The sequence below is a fragment of the Carcharodon carcharias genome, chromosome 3, assembly GCF_017639515.1.
Source record: "Carcharodon carcharias isolate sCarCar2 chromosome 3, sCarCar2.pri, whole genome shotgun sequence".
Taxonomy (NCBI): domain Eukaryota; kingdom Metazoa; phylum Chordata; class Chondrichthyes; order Lamniformes; family Lamnidae; genus Carcharodon; species Carcharodon carcharias.
The window spans coordinates 205,301,179-205,326,439 of NC_054469.1; the positions used below are offsets into that span (position 1 = coordinate 205,301,179).

General features: G+C 42.7%; 1 protein-coding gene across 4 annotated transcripts in view; it reads right to left on the reverse strand.

Annotated features, from left to right (window-relative positions):
* nod1 (nucleotide-binding oligomerization domain containing 1) overlaps positions 1–25,261 on the reverse strand; it is a 63,452-nt gene that overhangs the window by 31,917 nt on the left and 6,274 nt on the right. Inside the window, exon 1 of one of the 4 annotated variants that reach the window (XM_041184908.1) lies at positions 24,727–24,813. The exons of 1 other annotated variant lie outside the window; for it this stretch is intronic. The gene's annotated coding sequence lies outside the window, so the exon portion shown is untranslated. Of the gene's footprint in view, positions 1–8,989; positions 9,511–22,438; positions 22,460–24,726; positions 24,814–25,261 lie in introns of those variants that run through there. 2 more of the 4 variants (XM_041184911.1, XM_041184909.1) reach the window with 2 other exon arrangements.

A 25,261-nucleotide genomic window follows, 5' to 3' on the forward strand; every position in this document is an offset into this window, starting at 1 on the left:
AAAAGGTATAGCAATGCAAAACAGTCAAATTGCGGAACTACAGGGCACTTACAGAAGGAGATAAAAACAAAAAACTGCGGATGCTGGAAATCCAAAACAAAAACAGAATTACCTGGAAAAACTCAGCAGGTCTGGCAGCATCGGCAGAGAAGAAAAGAGTTGATGTTTCGAGTCCTTATGACCCTTCAACAGAACTGGGTGAATCCAAGGAGAGGGGTGAAATATAAGCTTATATTTCACCCCTCTCCTTGGATTCACCCAGTTCTGTTGAAGGGTCATGAGGACTCGAAACGTCAACTCTTTTCTTCTCCGCCGATGCTGCCAGACCTGCTGAGTACTTACAGAAGGAGGTCATTTGACCCACTGTGTCTGTGTCAGCTCTTTGCCAGAGCAATCCAAAATTAATCCCACTGCCCCACACTATCCTTGTAGCCCGCATCTTCCTCCATTTTAAATGTTTACACATTTAAGTTCATCATTATCTCTTTCCTCTTGGACTCTATGTCCCTAATTATAAAATCCGTAATGCTTCGCGTTTCTTATAATCCCATTTACTGTCACCCGGACTTTCAGGGAATTAGCTAAATTATCCACTAGCTCTCTCTATTCGTCCACACCTATTAGTACATTTCCTTTAAGTGTTTATTCCCAATCCTTGTTCATTCTTCCAAAATTTACCTCCCTCTTGCCCACACAAACTGATTGTGCTGAATGGCCTCATTCTTTTACAAAAAGCTTTAGAAGGACTTGTTTTCAAAGATAAGAAAAGTTTTGTAGGTCTTTCCTTTCGATAAAGATGTTTGCCATTCTAAGGGGCAACAAACTCTAAGGCCTAGATTTTTGCCATGACAGAGAGGCTCTCCACCATGGCGAAAATAGCATAAATCACAGAATCACAGTGCAGAAGAGGCCCTTCGGCCCATCGAGTCTGCACCGATACGTGAGAAATACCTGACCTACATACCTAATCCCATTTACCACCACTTAGCTCATAGCCTTGAATGTTAGGACATGCCAAGTGCTCATCCAGGTACTTCTTAAAGGATGTGAGGCAACCCACCTCCACCACCCTCCCAGGCAGTGCATTCCAGACCATCACCACCCTCTGGGTAAAAAAGTTTTTCCTCACATCCCCCCTAAACCTTCTGCCCCTTACCTTGAACTTGTGCCCCCTTGTAACTGACCCTTCGACTAAGGGGAACAGCTGCTCCCTATCCACCCTGTGCATGCCCCTCATAATCTTGTACACCTCGATCAGGTCACCCCTCAGTCTTCTATGCCCCAACGAAAACAACACAAGTCTATCAAACCTCTCTTCATAACTTAAACATTTCATCCCAGGCAACATCCTGGTGAACCTCCTCTGCACACCCTCCAGTGCAATCACATCCTTCCTATAATGTGGCGACCAGAACTGCACACAGTACTCCAGCTGTGGCCTCACAAAGGTTCTATACAACTCCAACATGACCTCCCTACTTTTGTAATCTATGCCTCGATTGATAAAGGCAAGTATCCCATATGCCTTCTTCACCACCCCATGAACATGCCCCTCTGCCTTCAGAGATCAATGGACACACATGCCAAGGTCCCTTTGTTCCTCAGAACTTCCTAGTGTCATGCCATTCATTGAATACTTCCTTGTCAAATTACTCCTTCCAAAGGGTATCACCTCACACTTTTCAGGGTTAAATTCCATCTGCCATTTATTTGCCCATTTGACCATCCCATCTATATCTTCCTGTAGCCCATGACACTCAACTTCCCTGTTAACTACCCGGCCAATCTTTGTGTCATCTGCAAACTTACTAATCCTACCCCCCCACATAGTCAACTATGTCATTTATATAAATGACAAATAATAGGGCACCGAGCATGGATCCCTGTGGTACGCCACTGGACACTGGCTTCCAGTCACTAAAGCATCCTTCTGTCATCAGCCTCTGCCTCCTACAACTAAGCCAATTTAAATGGCTGAAAATCCTAAGCCCCACTCCCAAAGATGGCATTTCCCACTCTGGTGTTGGGCTGAGCTTTGCACATGCACATTTTCCAGAGGCAGCCAACCATTTAAGGAACCAGCTGCCTCCCCTGAAGTGGGATTTTGGTAGGCCAGGAGTGTGAAACCCAGCGTGTGCAGATTAGACCAGATAAGAGCTGCTCTGAACTTGGTAGACTTGTTTGGATAGCCAGGCTACTCCTTTGGAGAGGTACAGTATCCCTTTGGGTATGGTCCTGGGACACTTTTGAGAGAGGTAAGGCACCCTTTGAGGAAAGCTAAGGCACCCTGCGGGAGAGGTAAGTGATCCTTTAGGATTGTTAAAAGTAAATATGATTGTGCAAAGTGTATAAACTCGTGGAAATGTCAAAGTTGTCAAATTGCCAGAACTCAGTGGAGCTATCAAAGCTGTCAATAGATTTAATTCTGCTGGGCTTTAAATTTAAAGAGAGTAAAAAAAAAATCAGTGCTTGATATTTCATTTCAGTCTGCTGACATAGCCTGAGGACTTTCGTGATAGGATTTGTGCTGCAATGACGGATTTTACAAACTAACACCATCACAGTGGCGTGCCTGTTAAGTGAGCATTTTGACAACTACAAGTGGTTAGAGAATAGAAATATTTGTTTTCATAAGAGATTACCGTAGTTGAAGAAATTTCTAGGTATTGAATGGTTTTTAATCAATGAGAGTGTTTTCTTGTTTAAAATCGTGACGTCATCAATGGACACATAACTTTTATTTTATGTGAGCATGCTCATGAGGTTTGCCCAAGGTGGAGACTAGGTGAGTTGGTATGGAGCAGGTAAGGGCAAAGGGTGGTGGGTGGGGACATGGGTTGGCATGGGGATATATGGATATGAGGTGCCATGGCAGGGTCAGTGGAGGGACATGTGTTGGCATAGGGGTATATGGGTATGAGGTGCCATAGCAGGGTCAGTGAAGGGACATGTGTTGGCACAGGGGTATGAGAAGCCATGGGTAAGGGGCATGAGATGGCATAGGTTGGCATGGATGGGATATGAGGAGTGTCTTGGTGGGGTGAGGGATGGCAGCTGGAAAGTGACTCAAAGTGGAAACAACTTTTTGGCTCGAGGATTGTTTTTTGTTTTAATACTTTTTTTTATATATATAGAATTCAATAAAATGCCGGAGCACAGAAGTAGGCGTCCCACTCGGCCCACCTCTGCACGCAGCAGCCTCCACACTCGTGCTAAGGGTGGTGGACCCAATTCCTATTCCAGCCTGTCCCCGCCCCCCCCGACCCCGAATGAAAATTGGCTCTTTGGGTGGCCTTTTTTTAAAGGTTGGAGTCACAGAGCCGGGAATTCTCCCGAGTCTGTGCACCTGACCCAGGAGTGAAAACCTGGGCCTAAGTTGAGTAATTTTATTTCAGTGAGTTCAGTGAATGTCACAAAGGTTTTGCAGAATAATTTAGAAGAATAGGAGGTGATCACTTTGAAGTATACAAAATCCTTACAGGGTTTGAAAGGATTGGATGCGGGAAGAATACTTCCCCTGGGAGGGTTTAGAGCCAGAGGGGGCAGTCTGAAAATAAAAAGGTAGGCTATTTAGGACTTAAATGGTGAGGAATTTCTTCACTCAGTGAATCAAGCACAGAAAAAAAAAATCAGTGTTTGATATTTAATTCTATCTGTTGACATAAGATTAAGGGCTATCACTGGAATCAATCTTTGGAATTCTCTACCTCCGAGGGCTGTGGAGGCTCAGTCATTCAGTATACCCAAGACAGAGATTGATAGGTTTCCAGGTAGTAAAGGTATCAAGAGGTATGGGGATAGTGCAAGAAAATGGCACTGAGGTAAAGACCAGCTGTGATCTAGTTCAATGGCGGAACAGGCTCGAGGGGCGAAATGGTCTCCTGCTTCTATTTCCTATACTCCTATTTACCTAGTCATGAGCTGCAGTTATGCAGTGATGGGATCATGGTTCACCCTTTGATCTCAAGACAAACAGACAGAATATCATCTCAATTTTTGTAGCGAGTTCTTTGATAACTGATGAGACCTATTTTTTTCTGGAGGTGAGCATCCACAGATTGAACAGTGCCTTCCCAACATACCAGTTTGGGAATTCTGATTCGTCAGGTGAAATTTCCTCAGCTGGCGTTTATACTCAACATCAAGCAACATAACGTGCCTCAAAATATGAGGTGTCTTTGTGGATGGTTTCTTGCCATGCTCCCATAGCTTGAAAAAGTTGTTTCCACTGGTATACATGGATTTGGCACTTTCAGAGTCACTTTTAAGTGACACTATCTGTCGCTTTTGCTGACTGAAAGTCCACTCTTTTTCCTGAATCATCAGTTCCAAAACTATGTTGGCCAGAATGAGATGTCCATGCCAACAGCTGCCCCATTTGCTATCAGAGAGTTTTAACTGGGCTATAATTTCTCCATGTGTTTCTGCCTACAGCAGCAACATAGATGTGTTCGAGCTTAATCCATTGGCTGGATTTTATGGGGCACCGTGGTCCCCTGGCTAAAAGATTCAGGTGGAATCTGCCCATCATCGCTACGGCTGGCCCACAGCAATTTAATGCTGGGAGCAGAGTTAATTGCTTCAAGGTGAGGATTCTGCCCCTTTCTCAGGAGAAAGTCCCACCTTAGAGAGCTGCTGGCCAAACGGATTGTCTGGCAGCCCCAGGAGTCCGAGCAGCAGCAGCATCACCGGTTGCCACTGCTGGGAATACAAGTGGTCGCCAATGCTGAGGAGCCTGGACTGACAGATAAGGCCAGGGTTGGGGGTTGTGGCAAGGTGGGGGGTGGGTGGGGATAAGTGGTGTTAAAGGGGGTATGGGGGGTGGTGGTGGGTTCAAGAGGCTGGGTGGCAGGATTAAAGTCGGGGTGACCTTGATGGGGGGCTGGTGCCTCCATTGGGCCAAAGGGGCCCCCAAAGGAGGTACCCCCTTGCCCGACACCAGCTGGTGAAGCTAGCGCTGCTGGGGTCTCCACGCCTGAGGTAAAATATTGGCGGGGGTGGGATGAAACCCTAAAGTGGCCATCAATTTTCCACTTAAGAGTCTCAATGGCCCCAAGGGCAGGTGGGCTGCCTGACACCTTCACCGTCCCCCTTAAAAGTTCAGACAAGATTGGGCGCAAGCAGGTAGGCAGCAGGAAAGTCAGCCGCTGGATTTTACATGCGCCTCCCAGCCTTCACACCTTTTTTAAAAAAATATACTTTATTCACAAGATATCTGAAAGAACATTACAAAACATTTCTAAATGGCCATCACGTAAAGTGCAATCATATTCAATTTTTCCACATGGATCACGAGGTGCTTCAATACAATCAATGAACATTACAGACATTTCAACATGGTCATTACAGACAGAGATAGCTAGATCATGTTGCACACTGAGGTGCTTCAATACAATTATGATACATTTAGTATTCAATGAGTACATTCATTATGAGTCGTGCAGCCCGAGGAGTCGATACAATTCCCAGTCCCTTGGTGCACTATGGCAGAAAGGTCTTAGATAGCGACCTTTCCCCACTACATCTTTGCAGCAGCTGCCCCGAGCTTTAGTGCGTCCGTCAGCACTTAGTCCTGGACCTTGGAATGTACCAGTCTGCAACACTCGGCCAGGGACAACTCTGCACTGGAAGGCCAACAAGTTTCGGGCAGACCAAAGAGTGTCTTTCACCGAGTTGATGATCCTCCAACTGCAGTTGATGTTTGTCTCAGTGTGTGCCCCTGGGAACAGCCCGTAGAGCACAGAGTCTTGTGTCACAGCATTGCTTGGGATGAACCTCAACAAAAATCACTGCATCTCTCTCCAGACCTTCTTTGCAAAGGCACATTCCACAAGGAGGTGAACAACGGTCTCTTCCCCACCACAGCCACCTCGAGGGCAACGTGCGGAGGGGGTGAGACTCCTGGCGTGTAGGAAGGATCAGACGGGGAAGGCCTTGCTCACCACCAGCCAAACTACATCTTGGTGCTTGTTGTAAAGGTCTGGTGATCAGGCATTCTGCCAAATGACTTTGATAGTCTGCTTGGGGAACCATCAGACAGGATCCACCATCTCCTTTTCCCGCAGAGTCTCTAGGATGTTATGTGCCAACCACTGCCTGATGGATGTGTGGCCAAAGGTGTTTCTCTGCATACATTTTTCCCACCCCCTCCCACAACACCTTTAATACCACTTATCCCCACCCAACCCCCTTGCCATGACCCCAACCTTGGCCTTACCTGTCAGTCCGGGCTCCTCAGCATTGAGGGACAGGTGGTGCGGCACGGTCCAACTACTTGGAGAGTTCTGCAGGAGCGTGGCCAGACCCATCCTTCACGACATCGGGGACAGGTAGAGCCTCAGCACATGGTGACACTTGGTGTTTATGTACCGAGGGTCTATGCACAGCTTGATGCAGCCACACACAGAGGTGGCCATCAGGATGAGGGCGATGGTGGGCATGTTTATCCCCCCTTTATCTAGAGGTTGCACATCATATCCCTGCGAATACAATTCCTTTTCGACCTCCAGATAAAGCGAAAGATGGCTCAGGTGATTGCCACCATGCAGGAGTGAGGAATGGGCCAGATTTGCACCATGTACAGCAATACCGAGAGTACCTCACATCTGACGACCAGGTTCTTACCCGCAATGGAGTGGGAGCGTTGCTGCCACATGCTCAGTTTTCTTTATCACCATAGCCACTCGCTCCTTCCAGTTTCTAGCGCATGCCCCGGTCTCTCCGAACCATATCCCCAGCACCTTCAGGCCATCTGACCTGACAGTAAAAGGGTCAAAGGATCGGTCAGCCCAGAGCCCAAAGAACATGGCCTCGCCCTTGCCACGATTTACCTTAGCTCCTGAGGCCAGTTCGAATTGGTTGCAGATGTTGATCAGTCTGCACACTGACAGCAGATCCGAGCAGAAAACGGCAACATTGTTCATGTACAGGGAGGCTTTAACCTGAGTGCCTCCACTGCCTGGGATCGTCCCTCCTCTTATGCCTGGATCCTTCCTGATGGACTCAGCAAAGGGTTCTATGAAACACACAAACAGGACAGGGGAGAGGAGGCAGCCCTGCCTGATCCCAGATTTAATTGGAAAGCTTTCTGATTCCCACCCATTGATTGAAACTGTGCTACTGATGTTTGTGAAGAGCAGTTGGATCTAGTTGTAGATTCCCTCCCCAAACCCCATTTTGGAGAGCACATCCACCATGTAGGTGTGCGATACTCTGTCAAAGGCCTCCTCCTGGTCTAGGCTGATGAGGCAGGTGTCCACACCCCTGTCCTGCACATAGGCAATCGTATCCCTGAGTAGCACAAGGCTGTCAGAGATCTTCCTGCCAAGCACAGCGCAGGTCTTGTCAGGGTGGATCACCAGCTCCAGAGCAGACCTGATCCGATTGCCAATGACCTTGGACAGAATCTTAGAGTCCACATTCAACAGTGAAATGGGTTGCCAATTTCTAATTTCCTCCTTTTCCCCCTTCTGCTTATAGATGATGGTGATGATGCTTTTCCTCATGGATTCTGACATGCTGCCAGCTAGGAGCATACTCTCTTGTGCTTCTAGCAGGTCTGGGCCAATCCAACCCCACAAAGCTGAATACAACTCAGCAGGTAAGCCGTCGCTTCCAGGAGTTTTCCTCTTCTCAAAGGACTCAAGGACCTTAATCAGTTCGTCAGGAATTAGTGGTTTGTCCAGACTCTCCCAAGTACTGTCATCTAAGACCTCCGTGATAGAGGACAGGAAGGACTGGGAGGCTGTGCTGTCTGTGGGCTTCACATCATACAATCTGGCATTAAAGGATTTGCTGATTCTCAAAATGTTGGACCGTGATGACTTTACTGAGCTGTCTTCCTTCTTCAGGCTGCTGATCACAGAGTTCTCTCTGTGTACCTTTTGGAAGAAGAAATTTGAGCATGTCTCATCCTGCTCCATGGAGCGGACTCTGGACCAGAACGTGACTTTGGAGGCCTCCAAGACAAAGAGTGAGGCTTGCTGGCTCTTCACCTCTTGGAGTTCCTCCTTGACATCCACCCCCATCGACTGCAGCCAGAGCAGATTCTGCATGTTTTTCTGGAGACAGGACGTTTCCCTCTGTCCCTTTCTAGCTTTCTGGGCACCTTTGAGGATGAAAAACTTCTTGATGTTCTCCTTGATCGCTTCCCACCAGTGTGTCAGGGACTCAAAGAGGGGTTTCACGGTCTCCAACCTTTGTAATCCCTCGAGTTCCTCAATGTTCTCTGGGGTCAGCAATTGCACGTTCAGCTTCTATGTCCCCCTGCCAACTCTTTGGTCTTCCTGTAAGTGACAGTCAACTAGTAGGAGGCTGTGGTCAGAGAAGAGCACCGGCTTGACATCGGTGGATCTGACTGAACGCATGGGACACAAAAAGGAAGTCTATCCTGGAACGGTTGGGCCTGTCTGGCCATGACCAGGTGTATCTACGCTGCGCTCCACCTGCAGGGTTGCTGAAGACGTCGTGCAGCTTGGCATCCTTTACTGTTTCCATCAGGAATTTGGACGTGGTGTCCAGTCTGCTGTTGGCCCTGCTGGAACGTCCAGCAGAATAACAGGTCTGGAGGTCACCAGCAGCAGTGGGAGCTGCTGAAGGACTGCTAGCCGCTTGCTGTTTTGAGCCGGAGCATACACATTAATTAACCGGAGCAGAACGTTCTTGTATAATACGTCTGCTACGAGGAGGCGACCGCCCACCAGCTCCTTAACCTTGGAGCTGGTGAAGTTGCCTCCCGACAGCAGAATACCTAGGCTGGAGGAACGCGAGTCATTTTCTTCTGACCAGATCAATGGCCCATGGGACCACCATCGTGACCATTGCCTGTAGGAGCTGAGGTGCATTATCACACACTCCTGCAGAAGCAACAGGTCAGCTTTAACCTTGGCAAGGTAATCCAAGGTTGCAACACATCGCGTAATAGATTTAATGCTACGCACGTTAATAGATAGAATCTTTATCCCCATTTTTAAAACATTTTGTTGCTTACCAAACCTGTTGTCTCTGAGAGTTCCAGATCCGTGGTCTGCTCCTGCATACACATAATATTTTCAAATTGTCTCACTTTGGATGGACTGAGGAAACCATTGGAGATGTTCCGCACAGGTGACATTGAGGGGTTTGTGCAAGGAGTGAGGCTTGAGTTGTTCTCTGTTGGAGAAGTCTCACTGATCCACTCCCCCTCCATGGAGTTGCTGCTCCCTGCTTCCCGGAGCTGGGATGCGCTGAGTGCTTTACTGCTCCCAGCTTCCTGGGGCTGGGGTGCGCTGGCCTCTTTAAGTTGAGTGTGAAGTTGGGGTGTGCTGGTCTTTTCATTGTCTCCAATGTTCTAGAGCTCGAGTGTCTCCTCCTCCACCTCCCTAGAGCTTTCCCGCTTCTTCTGTTGGTGCCGCCCTTGTCCTTTTTCATCCAAAGAACAGCAGCCCTTGTCATCCGTGTTGGATGGGAGCTGCATCTTGCCACTCGCCTTGGAAGTGGCTTGGTCCTTTCTTAGCCCGTCCTTTTTGGTCCTTTTCACCAGCTGACACTCCCCTGGTTGATTTTCTGCAGGTTCCTCCTCCCCTTCAAACCTACTGGCAGCAGGGTGTTTATGCTGGGAACATAACATCCTGTTTCAGACACTTCTGCCAGAAGTTTATTTTTTCAACTCTTAACTCTTTAGGGTAATCAGAGCTAAGGATCAACTAAGGTTTATTGCTTTTCTAATTGGACAATTCTAATTGTATTATTAATATAAAAAATTCAACACATTTTACAAGTAGAGGTTTATACAACCTTTGAGTCAGTAGCAGAATGCAAAACTCAAAATAGCTAATTATTTGACCTCACATGCCTAAGAGGTTAACAATTGGCTGAAACCCTGCATGGTGTTCTTTTGTTTTGTCTCTGGTCAATTTTTTGGATTGTCTTCCCAACATTACTAAAATAGCTGCTTTTATATCATGCTTGCTGATGAAAAACAAGCTTCCTGACCTCTCCCCTGGTTTACAACAACATGTTGTTTAAAGCAGCTTATCACAGACTTTCAAAGTCTTACAACTGTCCTACTTTTAACTTTCTAGACAAGCCACTGAATAGAAATGGGATCAACCTTCACAGCATGCCTTAACTGTTCTTTCCAGCTCCTTTACCAAGTAATTAACTCAGTTCTAATCAATCCTGTATTTTCCTTAAAACTGATGTTTTTATTTCATATCACAAAGTCCAAAATCCCTCAATACCCTGATGCATAGCTGTGCTGCCAGAGCTTTGGCGGTTCTACATTTGAAGTGCTTCTTGACAAGAAGGCTGTTCTCATGAATCAACTTTATGATGATAACGGTTTTGATAAGAGTACACAAATAGTCGTTTGGTAGTACAGAATTTGAGTATTGCTGAAAAAAGAGACATGTCTAAGCTTTTCGTCTTGCAATCATCAGGACATTTGCAAGAATACCAATATAAGGGGAAAACAACAATTTATGCTGTATGTGAAGAGAGTGCTGATTGGTTGGTAAGTGGCATTGCCATGGAGAATGCACCTTTGATGGTGACTGACAGTTGGCTGCCAAGCGTTGTTTGAAATTTAAACCAGGCAGTTTGACCTGATTGATCAAGGCATTGCACTGAGGAACCCGATTGATCAAGGCATTGCACCGAGGAATGAGTCAGCGAATGGCAATCACTTATTTTGTTCAGCCTAAGCAGGTGTGTACATGTTATTTTTGTCTGCAAAGAACAGGGCCCTTTGTATTAATACATGTAGCTTCCAGTACCTGCAAATGCATCACACTGCGAGCCCACTGACAATCTTAAATTGGTTGTCAGCGTAAGTCTTAGCACATTAAGGATTGCAGAATCACATCTAATGTTGGGCACTGTTTTGAGTTTTGTAAGCACAGGCAGGTTGGATTGGTCTGTACCCTACCCATTGCAAACAGCGGCTGGGATATGCTGTTCAATATGATCCGCTAGCCTATTTACCAATGTTCCACTTAAGGAAGCCATATATATTTGTGCTGTAGCACTATATCATGGTGATCTAGATCTATTGCTATGGGATCCCCTCTAGACTCAGCTCTCACAAACATCATTTTTGTGTTCCATGAGCAACGTGCCTTCAAAGCAATGACACCTAATCTCCTACCCCTTGCATATTTCTTCAGCAATACTCAGATTAAGTAAGGAGAAACTGTTTCCACTGGCAGCAAGGTCAGTAACCAGAAGGCACAGATTCAAGATAATTGGCAAAAGGACCAAAGGTGAGATAAGTAGGTATTCTATTTGTGAAGCAAGTTGTTTTGATCTGTAATGCACAGAATGAAAAAGTAGTGGAAGCAGTCAATAAAAGTTTCAAAAGAGAATTGAATATATATTTGAAAAAGAAAATTTGATGAGAGCAGGGAATTGGGACTAACTGGATAGTACTTTCAAAGAGCTAACACAGTCATGGACTGAATTACCTCCTTCTGTGCTGTCTGATTCTATGACTCTACAGATCAAACTACTTCATTTACCATGCGGAGCTCACCTCTTGTTCACATAGCTGTCTAAGTAAACACAATCTCTTCTGTTTCTTCTCAAGAGGGGGGCTTTCTCTTTAGCTTGATTTAAATGGCAAATCAATGGGGGTGTTGTATTTTTTTTCAAATTGCCATGAAACATTGATAGAAAATTGAGAGGTTGCTGGGATGATTGTTTTTGTAAATAAACTTGACAAATATATGAAGATAAATATTTTTTAAAAATTCAGCTTACAGCAAATAGGAGGAAGTAGGGATAAGAAAGGGCTCTTCTACCAGCATTAGAGGCCATTTAATTTCACAGCCCAATGTTCTCAGAGAAAAGGCTGACCACTACCCGCCCACATTCCCAACCAAGTTTTGTAGGTTACTGAAAATAGTTACACAAATGAACAGTGGTTAAATAAAACCCAGATAAGGCACAGACAGTAACGGAAGCAAAGAAACCCAGAGAAATTACCCTCCAGGATATGAGCAGGAGGCTCCTTACATTGAATGAACAGATTAAAATATTGAATTTCACACAGAGTAACATCTCCAGCTTCTAGCAAACCAGTGAGGATCTGAGGGATCATATTTACACAACTGACCACACTGTAGGTTGTCAATCAAAACCTACCAGGGCAAATTGTGAAATTATTTCCACTGCACCTTCCAGAATACCTGGCTTTGAAGGCCCACCTTGGTTATTGAACTTCTACTTTCTCTGATATCCTATTTTGATATTCCTTCAGTTTTAAATCAATGGTACTCCCCTACCAGTGATCCAACAACCCCCCTGGAAGTTAGTTTTGAAATAATTCTCATCAATTTATTGAATGCTTTTTTTTTGGACACAATCTTAACATTTGTTTTTCACAGGACATCTATTCTGTATTTGTAGCACTTCCAATTTACCCAGGCCAGAATTCTACAATAGAAATTGCTGATTAGCCACATGCATATGGTTTTAGCCATAGGCACTAATTTTAGTAGAACGCACCTTACACGTAACGGAGGACCTGAATTTTTCATTTGTCAGGCGCTTGCGATTGGCAGGCCCAGAAGTGGGCGGGAAATTGGCCTCCGGCCGCCATTTCACGCTGGCTGGCCAATTAACGGCCAGCCAGCATGAAACGTGCGCTGAGAAATGCTCAGCGCTGCCGGGATGGGGGCGGGCACCAACCTAACTGAGGTTGCGGGTGAGCACTTCGAACGAGCTTCCTGAAGGCAGAAACTGCCCCAGGGAGCTGCAGACCTGCGCAGAATAAAGGGAATGACAAAAATGCTGCAAAATATGTCCGTGCAGCGCAATCAAGCACGTCTTGTCATTTTATCAACTTGCAGAAAGGTTTAAGTTCACGTGCATATGTCGTGTGAATATGTTAATTGGAGTCACATGACCAACTCATTTTCTAATTTACTAATCAGGAATGCAATTAGCCACATCTGGATTCCCAATTAATCACATGTAGCTCGTGGCTAACCTGTTGTACATCACTGATCCAGATCATTATAATTGAAAAGAAGTTTAAAAGCTTGAAGACCTTTGTAATTTGTAATTACAAATTAGTTGTAATTTTCTGGTTTCACCAACAATGTTCCTAGTATTAGTTCTTAAACCAAAGCACCACCTATTGCATAATACCAGCTCTGTAGATCAGATAGCCTCGCCTTCTCAATACAAAGTACTGTGGCTCACCTCCAGTTCCACATTGTTTCTCTGAAAACTATTGCCTATACAATAGACCTCAACTGCTAGATCTTCTACTTTCAACTCAAACATAAAAGAGGCAAGCACATGCACACGAGTTTTCACATCAACAGGATGCAACATAAAGACTTATAAATAAATTTACAAATCTGTTGTGTAATCGACAGCACTTTCTTTCAAAGTTCTGCTTTTGATTTGTCACTATATCTCTGTGCCCTGCTACTTCCCTATTTGCCTTTGAAAGACTCATCAAAATTACCTTTATGAAACTACTTTGAACCATCTTGCCTGGTTGCAGTAGCTGTAGCTCACTGACAGCACTCTTGTTCTTGAATTGGAAGGTTGGGGGTTCAAGTTCCTCTCTACACAAGTATATTTCCTACATTACAACCTCAAAGTACATCATTGGCTGCAAATTGTGCCTCAGCTATGGCTCAGTTGGTAGCACACTTGCTTCTGAATCACAAGGTTCTGGGTTTAAGTTCCACTCTAGAGCTTGAGCACAAAATTCAAGGCCGATACTCCAATGCAATAAAGAGAGAGAGTTGCACTGTTGGAGGTGCTGTCTTTCAGATGAGATATTAAACTGAGGCACCATCCCCTGCTTTAGTGGATGCAAAAGACCCCATGGCACTATTTCAAAGAAGAGCAGGGGAGATTTCCCAGGTGTCCTGGCCAAATTTATCCCTCAAAAAGCAGACTATCTGGTCATTATCGTATTGCTATTTGTGGAAGTTTGCTGAGTGCTATTAGTTACGAGGTTTCCTATATTACAATAGTGACTACACTTCAGAAGGTACTTCATTCTAAAGTGCTTTGCTCGTGGTGGTTGTGAAAATTCCTTTATAGTTGCAAGTCTTTCTTTTTGTTTTAAAGTGGCTTGAAACATCTAAGTGGTCATGAACAGTGCCATATAAATGCAAGTCTTCCTTTTGTTATTCACATAATTTAGAACCAATGCTGCCAGAGAGATTGCTGTGCTGTCAGAGGTTCTTGGGTGCGATGCTAAACTGAGGCCCTGTCCGCTCTCTCAAGTGGATACAACAGATCCCATAACACCATTTGGTGAAGGGCAAGAAACAGCATGTAAAGTGCCAGAATGAATTAGGGGAAAATATTTTTACTCATGGATCTCCTGATTAGACTGCAACAACAAACATTTATACAGTACCTTCACCAGGGCAAATCAGATGATTTGCACTGATGAGAGACAAGAAAGAAAGAACTTGCATTTATATAGCACCCTTCAGGACTTTAAAGTGTAGTCAATGCTGTAATGTAGGAAACGTGGAAGCAAATTTGCACCAAGCTCCCAACAACAGCAATATGATGGTGACCAGGTAGTTTGTGGTAGGTGTTTGCTGATTCCTACTATTCAGATTCAAGATTCAACAGTGTAAAATTGGGAGACATGCCTGTAGAGGTACAATAGGCATCAGGAGCTCATCCAATTAATATTAATGAGGCTTGAGGTCCAATTTTAGGCTGCTCTCAGGGCTCAAAGTTCAGGCATGGGTTGCATACATGCCAGAGTTTGTGTACCAAATGGCCATTAAACAATTTCTAAGGCAATCTTGTACTGTGTGGAAGATAAACTAAAGAAATCCCGACTGCTATATATTGTCAAGGAAAATTAGAGTATTCAATTGATAAATATTAAAAAGCTAGAATTCAGCAAATGAAAGTAATAGCCTGTGCTCAGGCCCTCTCTTTATATACTAGTCGTCTTGGCAACAAAATTAGGATTTGGCATGATCCAAGAGTATCTTATTGCTCCAGTTCATTGGAGACCATCCACACTCCTTATATATAGCACTCCACAGAACAATTTGGTAATGTGAGTTATTTCAGTAATGAATCCCCAAGAACAAAATCAGCTGCTATTCCTGTGGAAGAAGTACTTGTATTTCTGCAACTGCAATGAGCTGAGTTCCTGATGATTTTTTTTTTCAAATGAATCATGTGCAGGGAGTGAACTGACAGATATGTTGAGTGCATTTGTCAGGACAACCTTCACTTTGACAGATAGGAACAGAATGCAGCTTATCTCAAAGAGAGTAGGTGAGTTGCTATATAAATGCAAGTTCTTTCTTTCTAGTAGGATCAGCTGTCATTCTGACCTTCAGACATGGAGAAGAACTTGTCCATTCAACCCTAGTCATGTAACTACATTCAAATGTTTTCTCCTGGTTTATGCAAGCAATGTCAGTCTGTCCAATGGTATTCACATCTGACTGCACTGCCATCACAGCCAGTGATGTCACTCCATCTGTATGTATGAGAGGGCATTGAATCCAATAGACACCTCCTCACAGCACTGAGGCTAACAACAGGCCACAGAACCCCTGTCATATCTGTACAACTGATCCATTGGAGGTAGCTCAGATAAATGGCCAGTTTTAATATGTATATATTTGTTTGACAAGCAAACAAAAAATGAACACTCTGGGACACTCATGTATCAATTTTTCCTATTCAATTCATCTGAGCTCGATCCCTTTCCATTTCCCTCAAATGTGATTTTCTTTTTCACATCATGGTGTTTTGTTTGTGGTTTAGTTCTCTGTTTTGCCTCTGAACCTAATTTTATGAGGAATTTCCACTTCACCTTAGCTTTTTAGGAGATCTTGTGCCACATTGTTCCTTATTCAATATTGATATGATAATTTAGTAATGGTCCTGAATGCATTCTACTAACCCCTTCTCACTCTAACCATCAATGTTAGAGTTATCCCAACATACAGGTGTCAGCCTTGTAGCTTGTGTGCTTAATCCCTTTTAAATGATGTGCGGTTGCAGTTTACACTAAGCAGTGACTGCAGTAGCTTATTCAACAGCAATCTAGTACATTCTTGTTCAATAGTAGAGTACTGTAATAGTGCTACCCTGTTAAACTGGCCAATTTGTATAGAGGCGACATCATATTTACATCAACAAGCCTGCTATAAGCAGTGGCAGCTGAGCTTCATCAGCAGTAAAGCAATTTGGGACATCCTGAAGTCATGAAAGGTGCTTATAAAAATGCAAGTTCTTCCTTTACATCTGGATAATGAAAACAATATTATTAATGCTAGGTCCTTACAACCTCTCTTGAATTGTCTATTAAGTTCTATTTTTATTTTTCCCATTGTTTCACATTTCCCACTTTACAACAGCGACTAGCCTTCAAAAGTACTTCATTGGCTGCAGAGTGGTTTGGGACATCCTAAGATCAGAGAAAGCACTTTATAAACAAAAGCCTTTCTTCTTTACCATTTGACAGTCCATAATGAACACTTGTCGCAGAATCCTTATTAATTCTCAGTTCAATCTAGAAACTCAGCCTAAACACCACCTTCAATAACCTCCTACCTTCTATTGTGTTATTTGTATCTTTGATGAATAATGTAACATTCCTTCCTTTCTCTGTCTCTTCTGAAGATTTTTTAGCCAAATTATCCATTTCCCAATCCCATCTAGCATGAAACCAAAGTGATAGCTGAAGAGTTAGCAACTTGCTTCCAGTCATAGAACAGTCATAGAGAACAGGGACAAGCAAGTATGCTAATTTAAAATTATACTCTTTTTAACTTCTTTTCTGAAAGGAATTCTGTAGAATAAATATACAAAATATTGAATAAGTTCATAAATATCTGTGTGGAGATTCCATAGACAGATGTTACATGTCGATTGTGTTTGGAGTACCATTGCTTTGAAATGTGGATTGCATGTCAACCTTGCAGATACCTAAAGATCAATGAGAGTTGTCCTCAAGACAAAAAAAAGCAGAGTTATCTCTTTTAAACCCCTAGGATGTTGGCCATCAGATCCTGGGGATTTGTCAGGCTTTAGTCTCTTATGTTTCTTCAGTACTTTTTCTCTGCTGATATTAATTTCTTTAGTTTCCTCACTCATTTTAGCACCAAGGTTATCCTCTATTTCTGGTATGCAACTTGTTTTCTACTGTGAAGTCAGAAAGAAAATATTTGTTCACTGTCTCTGCCATTTCATTGTTCTCCATAATAACTTCTCTTGTCTCAGCTTCTAAGGGACCAACTTTTAATTTAGCTACTTTCCTTCTGTTTACATACTTGTAAAAGCTATTATAATCTCTTTTAATATTTCTGGCTAATTTGCTTTCACATTCTATTTTTTCAATTTTTATCAACTTTTCGGTGGCCCTTTGCTGGTTTCTAAAACACTCCCAATTCTTAGACTTGGTACGAATCTATAGAGAGACTTTATAACCTTCTTCTTTTAATCTAATACTATCCTTAACTTTCTGAGTAAGCCACAGATGGATCTTTCTTGCTGAGTTTTTGATTTTCAATGGAATGTATTTTAATTGAAGATTTTGAATTGTTTCTTTAAGTATTTCCCATTGTTCGTACCAAGCCATAACATTTAGTCTATTTAGCCTTTGTCAGTTATGCCCATATACCTACATAATTGGCTTTGTTGAAATTTAAGATTCTTGTTTGCGATTGGGGTATGTTGCTTTCAAACTTAACATGGAATTCAATTGTATTATGGTCACTGGTTCCCAGAGGATGTTTTACTGTGGATCACTAATTAACCCTGCTCTTTACATAATACTAGATCTAAGATAGCTTTATCGCTAATTGGTTCCACAATGTATTACTTCAGGAAAGTGTCATTGAAACATTCTACAGATTCATCTCCTGGACTATCCTTGCCAATTTGCTTGGTCCAATCTATATGAAGAATAAAGTCCCCCACTATTATTACATTTCCTTTGTTACACACTCCAATAACTTCCATGTTTAATACTTTGTCCAACAGTACAATTACTGTTAGTGGACCTGTAAATTACTCCTACCAGCGTTTTCTGACTCTTGCTATTCCTAACTGATTCTACTTCATGATCACCTGGGCTAAGATCCTTTCACACTAAAGTTCTTAAGTCATCCTTCACTATCAGAGCTACCTCTCCTCCTTTGCCATTCTGTCAGTCTTTTTGAAATATTGTGTACGTTGAATATTTATTTCCCAGCCTTGGTCACCACGTAACCATCTATGTAATGTCGAATAAATCTAAATCATTCATCTCCATTTGTGCCACTCGTTCACATTGCAGACACTTTGTGCATTCAGATAAAGAATCTTTCATTTCAATTTTGTTATTACCATTTCCTGCATGGATCTTACTCATTGATGCATAAAAACTGCTAAATTCTCTATCCCTTCCTGTCCCACTTTGCTTGATTTTACCTGTATTGCTACAGAGTTTTGTTGCCTTGACTTTTCTCTTTGGATTTCTAAATCTACCTTCATCTGAACCCTCCCCTTCCCCTGTTGGTTTAAAGCCCTACCCACCACCCCAGTTATACGATTTGTCAGTTTCAGAAGGATAATGAGTGATTACTGGCAGTTCACTGTCAAAAACCTGGCAAACTCCAGGTCATTGTATGGCCAGCTCAACCAGGGAACCCAGCTCGGGAGAGACCCTAAAATGGCTGCTGAAGGCCTAGGCCACCTGCCACAGTGCAGCATGGCCCCAAAGTGAATGTTTTGTTATAACAGGAAGTTCCATTCCTATCCTGCTCCAGGCTAGATGATTACCTACATGATTAGGAGCCCTTTCAATATTTAAAGGGTCCAGAGATTTGAGAACATAATCCAGTGCAGTACCAAGGGGGTGTTGCACTGCTGGAGGCGCCATATTTTAGATGAGACCTTAAATCAAAACCTTGTTTGCTCTTTCAATTGTGAGCAATGGTAACAATTGAACAGTGTATAAAATTCCCAAGGAACAGACCAGGGGATGGAAGTTGGTTATTCACAGCTGATGGTAGACAGATAACCTGAAATTGGGCCTCAGGCCTCATTATATCTCCAGGGCCACTCACTATTTCAAGCGGCTGAAGTTCAGGCTGCTTGACTTCTCACCTAAGTCTGTGGAATTGTGGGAGGTGGGGAAGCGGACAATGAGAATGGGGACCAGTTGTGGGTTGGCACTGGTTCTCAGGAGTGCTGTGGAACGAAGAAGCACTGGTAACTGCTCCTCTAGCCTTAAGTATCAGCCTTCAAAAATAAGACTATATTTTAATCACAGCTGCATGCTGCACAATAACTTGCATTTATACAGTGCCTCTAATGTAGTAAAACAGCACAAACCATCCACTCTTGCCAAACAGAAGCAAAACTGGCCCAGCACCTAATCCACATTCATTCACGTGTGCTCTGCCTGAAGGCAGGTCCTTGACTCATTGTTTGCTGATGCTTCATCCTGAACTGTTTAACTTGGTAGTTTTTGTCAGTGCTGGTTTGTCAATGCCTTCCACTCTCAGGGGCAGGGCAAGGAAGCAGGTTCCAAGTCTAGTTCAGCTTGAACAGCAATTAGACCAGTGCAAATGACGTTATTCTGTACCACATGCTAGCTATCTAGCCAACTGAGTTAACCATTCCTACCCACCCCTCCTTGGGTTAGGTAGCTATTAGGTCCCTCATTAACCTATGCATGGAACTTAATGCCTTGTTTTAGGTGGTCTCCATGGACAACTGATAATCGACCTGGCCAATGTGGCATCAGGTGTTTCTCAGACATCCTTGGCACAGGAGGACTTGGCCCAACAAAATCGGTCATTTTTGCACCCTTCCCACTCCCTCCCCCACTCTGTTTTCTATCTGAAAATCAGGCAGATTTCTAAATCTGAATACTGTAGATAAACATGTGCAGGTTGCTGATGAAACTAGAAGAAGCAACTGTTAGAGAAGGGACTATGAAAGTCATAGCTGGTCAAACTGCTGACATATTCCTGGATCACGAGATGCAACTAACAAAATAGGGGAGACATTTCAATTTCTGCAAATGTAGAGAGGAAGGAAATAGTGGAAAGCTAGCGCCAACTCCCCTTTGAATTTGTTATTTCCTTCTCATATAACAGAAACAGCCAGTATAGCAGCTCTGTGTAGCAAAAAAATGTTCCTCCTTGCTTTGTTTTCCACTTACAATGCTTTGAATTGTACATATCTACTGTAATTCTGTGTTGGGGCTTTACCTCATAAAGTTAGTAAGTGAAAGGTTTAATTCAGTTAATTTTGATCCAGCATTCTTATTTAGCTTTTTGCTTGAAGAACTCATTCGGAACTTTTACATTAATTAATTTCCCAATGTCATTGAAACTGAGTCTTGCTAGCCTGCCATTTTAATCTTCCAAAACAACAGTGAGACATGGAGTCTCGTTTCTTCTGCAGAATCTCTCTCTGATGCCAATGGTTGGCTCAGTGGTAACACTTTCACCTCTGCGTCAGAAGGTTCTGGGTTCTGAGCCATGAACACTAAATCTAGGTTGACACTCCAATGGAGCACTGAAATACCAATGTACAGTTGGAGGTCTCATTTTTAAATATGTTAAACGGAGGCTCTGTCTGCTTTCTTTGGTGGGCATGAAAAAAATCCCGTGCTGTCTATTTGAAGAAGAGCAGGGGAGTTTTCCCTGTTGTCCTACATAATATTTATCCCTCAACTATCATTACTAAAGGTCATATATCTCAGTACTGTTTGTGGGACCTTGCTGTGTGAAAACTTTGCTATTTTCCTACACGACAACAGTGACTATACTTCAAAAGTACTTCAATGGCTGCAAGTGCTTTGGGATGTACTAAAGTCACCACGTAAATGCAATTTTTTTCCTTTTTAGTTCAGCAGTGACTCAGCAACATGTCAAATCAAGATACACCAGAACTCATTACGCACAAAAATTGTTTTGAAAGGTAGCACCTGCCAGAGTCTGCCAAAGTTGAGCAATGGCCTACTAGATCACTGCATATGAACCTTTAACATTAACACTTTCCCAAATGTCTAAAGGCAGGCCCACCATACAACCACCATAGGGTAAAGCTGACATCATTCTATCATAGTTAAAACAATCAGCACAGCTTACATTAACTCAAGTAAATGTTGAGCATAGGATGAGTGAGAAATCAGAACGTAATAACCCACAAAAACAGATTTACTGTTAAACCAATATTGAAGATAAAATCAGCATAGTAAATCTTTCAGAGAAGCATTGTAATAGTGACTACACTTCACAAATGTTTATTAGCTGTTATGAAAAGGTGCTGCATAAATGTAAGCCTTTCACTGTTTTCTCCCTTTTAGACAACATTTTGTGATTCTTCATAGTATGAGGTAGTGCAATGCTTATGTTATCAGACTAGTAATCCAGAGGCCTGAATTAATAATTTGAAGGTGATTTGAGTAATAATTTGAACCACCATGGCAGTTTTTGAATTCAGTTCTTAAAAATCCAGGAAGAAAGCTGATATCAGTAGAGGTGTCCATCACGCAAGAGCCCAGCCACTGGTGCAGGCAAAGCCAGTGTGTCTTGGTGCCAGCCCCCAACCCAGGTCATTGGGGAGGATCAGCGGTAGAAAGGGCCTCTGGATGAAAAACCAACCGTCAAATCCAAAAACAATGGTTGGTGTGTAAAGGGTGATCAACCAGCATTGTGATGACCCCATGTAACGTGGTAAAAGCCAAAAGTAGAAGAGAGAAAATAGAAATAGTGAAAGTGACCATACAGTTGTCTGGTTATCATAAAACCACAGTTGGTTTACTAATGTCCTTTAGGGATGGACGTCTGCTATCCTTACCCAAACTGACCTATTTGTGGCTTCAGACCAACAGCAATGTAGTTGACCCCTCTGTAATAGCCTTGCAAGCCACTCAGTTACATCAAATCAATACATAATATGACCACATTGACTGCAGCGTTTCAAGAAGGCCACCAAGGCAATTAGAGATAGGAAATTAATGTCAGCCTCGCCAGTAACATGCACAATGAGATTTTAAATGATTCATTTCCCCCTCAATAACAACCTGTATTTATCTAGTGCCTTCATCATGGTAGCAAAATCACAAGAGTTATCAGACAAAAAATGAACAAAAGTTTGTTGGCTTTCCTGTGTTCAACTCCAGGGGCTGAGCAGACCTTAGGAGGAATACTGAGATAAAAACAAAAAACTGCGGATGTTGGAAATCCAAAACAAAAACAGAAATACCTGGAAAAACTCAGCAGGTGTCATGAGGACTCCAAACGTCAACTTTGCTCTACTCCGCCGATGCTGCCAGACCTGCTGAGTTTTTCCAGGTAATTCTGTTTTTGTTTAGGAGGAATACTCTCTTGCCCTTGAACCAATTGTTATTTAATTCACTCTCTGATTTCCCTCGCAACCCATGGGGAGGGAAGCACATGTTCTCAGTCTCTCCTCCAATATCCCGGCTGACATTCCAACTCACCGTCTTAGATATCTGCCAGATTGGAGGCACCAGGCTCACCTAGTAATCATTTCAAAGCCAGCTACACGAAACTTCCCCACCCCCCCGCAGTGAGGAGGATGCACCTACTGAAACCTGTTTAACGTTAATAAGAAAAGGCCCAGTTAAAAAAAATTCTAGAGCATAATTTTTACAAAATGACAACTCCTGTGCTTAAACTATACATAGTTGTGTAAAGTCAAAATTTTTTAGATCAATTTTTTTAGGCCATCAGTCATGGGGCTGACTTTTATACAGGAATGTTTTCCAAAGGTTGACATGGATGCTTGATTTGGACCTAAGCGAGATCCAAAATAGACCACAATGAACTGTAATAATTAAAAATGAACTGTAGCAATTACCAGTAAATAATTAATAGTCATAACACGGTTTGTCATTTATAATCTGATCGTTTTAATAATTTGAATAAATAAACTTAAACATATAAATGTTTTAAGTGTTTATTCACCGGTACTCATTTTCATTAGTTTTTAAACATTGATAATTAAATTGAATTATTACCATCTCTACGATTATACTTTGGTTCTTAAACATTTGGGCTGTTAACCCTGAAAAACTAGTCGAATTTTACATGAGGTATATGAGAAATTACAATTCTTTAGGCCAAAAGTTATGAGGTTGATTTTTACATGCTTTCGACTTTTACACACATATATACAGCAATAGAATGAATGAAAAATCAGAATATGATAACCCACTGAACAGATTTGGTGTAAGAAGTAAATGTTTCACAGAAGCATTTCCTATAATACAACAGCAATTACACTTCAGAAGTACCTCACTTTACAAACTACTTCACAAACTTCACTAAAGTAAAGCACTTTAGGATGACCTGAGTTAGTGAAAAAACACTATGGGCAGAATATTACGGGAGTTGCGGTGGGGGGGGGGGGGGGTTGTTGGGAGAGGTGCCCACCTTGGAAGCAAATGCGGCACAGAACCCTATTTTACATGCACCCCTGCCGAAAATATAGCCCGCGACGTCATATAAAGTCCATCCCTACGTACATGTAAGGTGCTCATTCTCTTTCTTTCAAGCAAAATACACCACCTCTTCACATTATGAGCTTTTGGCATAATAGTGCAGTGGTTATATATATCTGTACTACGATAGTAACCTAGAGCCCTGAACTAATACATTGAATTTGGGTTCAAATCCCACCAGTATTTGAATTCAGCTTTTAAAAAAAAATCAGGAAATAAAATGCTGGCATCAGTAAAAGCAAACACGAAGCTGTCAGGTTATTGCAAAAATACAACTGGTTCACTAATGTAAAGAAGGAAATTGCTGACCTTGCCCCACCCGGCCTATATGTGACTCCAGTCCCATACCAATGTTGTTGACCTTTAACTGCTCTCTGAAGTATCCCAGCCAGCCACTCAGTTCCATTAAATCGCTACATAGAATAACCACATTGACGGCAGAGGTTCAAAAAGAGGGTCGCCATCACTTTCACAGGACAGCTACCGATGGACAACAAATGCCAGCTCTGCCAGCAACAGACACGTTCCGAGAAATTTTTTAAATTAAACTTTCTTTCAACAATAACAACTTGTATTTATATGGTTCCTTTAAAGTAGGAGTAAAATCACAGAAGCGTCAAGACAAAAATTTTATACCAAGTCACTGGTAAGGCAGGGAAGCAAAAGCTTGGTCAGGTTGCAAGCATCAATGTATTAAGTATGGATAGAGAGAGAGAGAGAAAGAGAGATTTATGGAGGGAATTCCAGAGCTTAGGGTCCAAGCAGCTGAAGGCAAGTCCACCAGTGGTGGAGTGAAGGTAGTGGTAGAAATGTACAAGAGGCTAGAATTGGAGGAACGCTGAATTCACAGAGGATTGTAGGGCTGAAGGAGTTTGAAGTCTCCTTGTATCAGACTCCAGAGATCATACACGTTACAAGGCAGACTTTCCTGTCCCTTAGCCAGTTATTATTTCACCCTCCGATTTCCCCCACAGCCCCTGGGGAGGGAAGCACCTCTTCCCATCCCCTCCCCCAATAATGCAGATGACACTCCAACTCAAATGTCAAAAATCTGCCACAATGGAGGCATACCTCTCTAACAATCATTTCAAAACTTCTTGCACAACATTTTATTCCAGAGTGAATAAGCTACACCTACATAAACCTGATTTACATTAATACAGAAATCTCCAATTAAAAATTCGAGGAGCGTATATTGTACCAACTGACATCATTTACAATAAGCTCCTATACTTGCACAGCATTTTCAATAAGCAGTCACGTACCAGAGTCCCAGCGACATACACTTGTATCTATCTGTCTTGTTCTTCTGCCTGACTACAGTATGACTCTTGCAGCCACATACGGGAAATGAGGCTGGCTTGTAGCAATGCCCAGTAAAGTATGGGTGCCTGCCAGAAAAACTGCAAGCAAAACCTACGGTATGCATTTCTGGAGCTCCGATGACGCAGTTGTCAAGTGAGAATATATCTGCTTTATTTTACAGGAAGCCAGGGATTAATGTAGCATTCCACACCCTTCACACAGACGCAAAATAATTGTGATCAAATCCTTTACTCTTCTATTGCAAATTTATGCAGATTTCTGACCACTTCATAGACAGATGTATGGTTATATAGAATTCTTTCATTTGTCATCAAACATGGAATTCTGCACAATTAAGGTTTTATATTTCTCAGTTCTGCAGAAAATGTCTTAAGGAAACAAAAATGTCTTAAACATTAATTTACATGTTTTTCCTTTCATGAAAGAAAGATGCACATATATATGAAAAATAAAATGTACATTTACTACCTTCAT